The following is a 3088-nucleotide window of genomic DNA, read 5'->3' on the forward strand; positions in this document are numbered from 1 at the left end:
AACTGAGGCTTAAGCTCAAAGTTGTTTACTCCAATGGCAGGGATAGAGATGCTTCTCCCATAGAAGTCGGGAGTAGGTGCAGTAAAGTCACCCAGCACCTTCCTTGCATTGTTGGCATTGTTGTTGTTTTCGGTTGCCATGGGTTCTTCTTCTTTGAAGAATTCGGTCAGGTCCTCAACAGAGAGTTGTGCCTTAGCTTCTCTTAGCTTTCGCTTCAAGGTCCTTTCAGGTTCAGGGTCAGCTTCAACAAGAATGCCTTTTTCTTTGTTCCTGCTCATATGAAAGAGAAGAAAACAAGAAAATATGGAATCCTCTATGTCACAGTATAGAGATTCCTTGAGGTGTCAGAGGAAAAGAAAAGTAGAAGACAGAAGTAGAAAATTCGAACTTATCAAAGAAGATGGAGTTCGAATTTTGCATTAAGGAATAGAGTTAGTTCATAAATAGAAGGATGTGAAAAGAAGGGAAGTAATATTCGAAAATTAAGTAAAAAAATTTTGAAAACATTTTGAAAAACACTATTTGATTTTCGAAAATCAAGAGTGGAAAAGAAATCAAGTAATTTTTGAAAAAGATTTTTGAAATTAGAAATCAACAAGATATGATTTGAAAACTATTTTGAAAAAGATGTGATTAAAGAGATATGATTGAAAAGTTATGGTTTTAAAAAAAAGATATGATTGAAAAGATATGATTTTGAAAACAATTTAAACAGATTTGATTTTAAAAATTAATGACTTGCCTAACAAGAAAAGATATGATTCAAACATTAAACCTTTCTCAACAGAAAAGGCAACATACTTAAAATGTTCAATCAAATCATTAATTGTTAGTAAGCATCTTTGAAAAAGGAAAGAAATTGATTTTGAAAACATTTGATTGAAAAGATTTGATTTGAAAAAGATTTGATTTTGAAAAACTTTGAAAACTTGAAAAAAAATTGATTTTGAAAACAAAATCCTCCCCCTTGTGCCATCCTGGCGTTAAACGCCCAGAATGGTGCACATTCTGGCATTTAACGCCCAAAACTCTACCCTTTTGGGCGTTAAACGCCCAGCCAGGTACCCTGGCTGGCGTTTAAACGCCAGTCTGTCTTCTTCACTGGGCATTTTTGAATGCCCAGCTTTTTCTGTATAATTCATCTGCAGTATGTTCTGAATCTTTAATTCTCTGTATTATTGACTTGAAAAGACACAAATTAAAAATATTTTTGGATTTTTAATAATGAGGAATAATCAAAATGCAACTAAAATCAAATAACAATGCATGCAAGACACCAAACTTAGCAGTTTGTATACTATTGACACTAACAAAATGAGAATGCACATAAGAAATAACAAAACACTCAAGTCAATAGAATTCAAAGATCAAAACAGGGAAATCATCAAGAACAACTTGAAGATAAATGAAGACACATGCATAAATTTGAAAAATGCAAGAAGAACAGAAACATGCAATTGACACCAAACTTAAAATGAGACACTAGACTTAAGCAAGAAATATTTTTGGATTTTATGATTTTGTAATTTTTTTGTGCTTTTTCGAAAATTAAGTGAAAAAAGAAAATAAAGGTATCAAAATTCTTAATGAGAATTCCAGGAATCATGCAATGTTAGTCTAAAGCTTTAGTCTATAGGAATTAGACATAGCTAGCTAAGCTTCAGCAGGACATTGCATTCAAGAGCTAAATTGATGATGATCAATCAGCTTTGGTGATGATAAGAACATCACCTTGAAACACTAGAATTCATTCTTAAGAACTCTGAAGAAAAATAATACCTAATCTAAGCAACAAGATGAACCGTCAGTTGTCCATACACAAAAACAATCCCCGGCAACGGCGCCAAAAACTTGGTGCACGAAATTGTGATCGCTACTTTTACACAGAACAATCCCCGGTAATGGCTCCAAAGACTTGGTGCTCAATACCATGGCATAAACACAACTCCGCACAACTAACCAGCAAGTGCACTGGGTCGTCCAAGTAATAAACCTTACGCGAGTAAGGGTCGATCCCACGGAGATTGTTGGTATGAAGCAAGCTATGGTCACCTTGTAAATCTCAGTCAGGCAGACTCAAATGGGTATAGATGATGAATAAAGCATAAAGATAAAGATAGAGATACTTATGTATATCATTGGTGAGAGCTTCAGATAAGTGTATGAAGATGCCTTCCCTTCCGTCTCTCTGCTTTCCTACTGTCTTCATCCAATCCTTCTTACTCCTTTCCATGGCAAGCTTATGCAAGGGTTTCACCGTTGTCAGTGGCTACCTCCCATCCTCTCAGTGAAAATGTTCCTATGCTCTGTCACAGCATATGGCTAATCAGCTGTCGATTCTCGGTCAGGCCGGAATAGAATCCAGCGATTCTTTTGCGTCTGTCACTAACGCCCCGCCTGCTAGGAGTTTGAAGCACGTCACAGTCATTCAATCATTGAATCCTACTCAGAATACCACAGACAAGGTTAGACCTTCCGGATTCTCTTGAATGCCGCCATCAGTTCTCGCCTATACCACGAAGATTCCGGTTAAAGAATCCAAGAGATATTCACTAGAGCCTCGTATGCTTGTAGAACAAGAGTGGTTGTCAGTCACTTTGTTCATAGGTGAGAATGATGATGAGTGTCACGGATCATCACATTCATCAAGTTGAAGAGCAAGTGATATCTTGGACAAAGAACAAGCGGAATTGAATAGAAGAACAATAGTAATTGCATTAATACTCGAGGTACAGCAGAGCTCCACACCTTAATCTATGGTGTGTAGAAACTCCACCGTTGAAAATACATAAGAACAAGAGTGATCATTGGTTTCGGCCCCAGAGAGGGAACCAGAAGAACCAAGATGAAAATACAATAGTAAAAGGTCCTACTTATAGAAAACTAGTAGCCTAGGGTGTACAGAGATGAGTAAATGACATAAAAATCCACTTCCGAGCCCACTTGGTGTGTTCTTGGGCTGAGCAATGAAGCATTTTCGTGTAGAGACTCTTCTTGGAGTTAAACGCCAGCTTTTATGCCAGTTTGGGCGTTTAACTCCCATTTTGGTGCCAGTTCCGGCGTTTAACGCTGGAATTCCTGAGGGTGA

Source organism: Arachis stenosperma, chromosome 10 (assembly GCF_014773155.1).
Source record: "Arachis stenosperma cultivar V10309 chromosome 10, arast.V10309.gnm1.PFL2, whole genome shotgun sequence".
In the NCBI taxonomy this organism is placed as follows: Eukaryota; Viridiplantae; Streptophyta; class Magnoliopsida; order Fabales; family Fabaceae; genus Arachis; species Arachis stenosperma.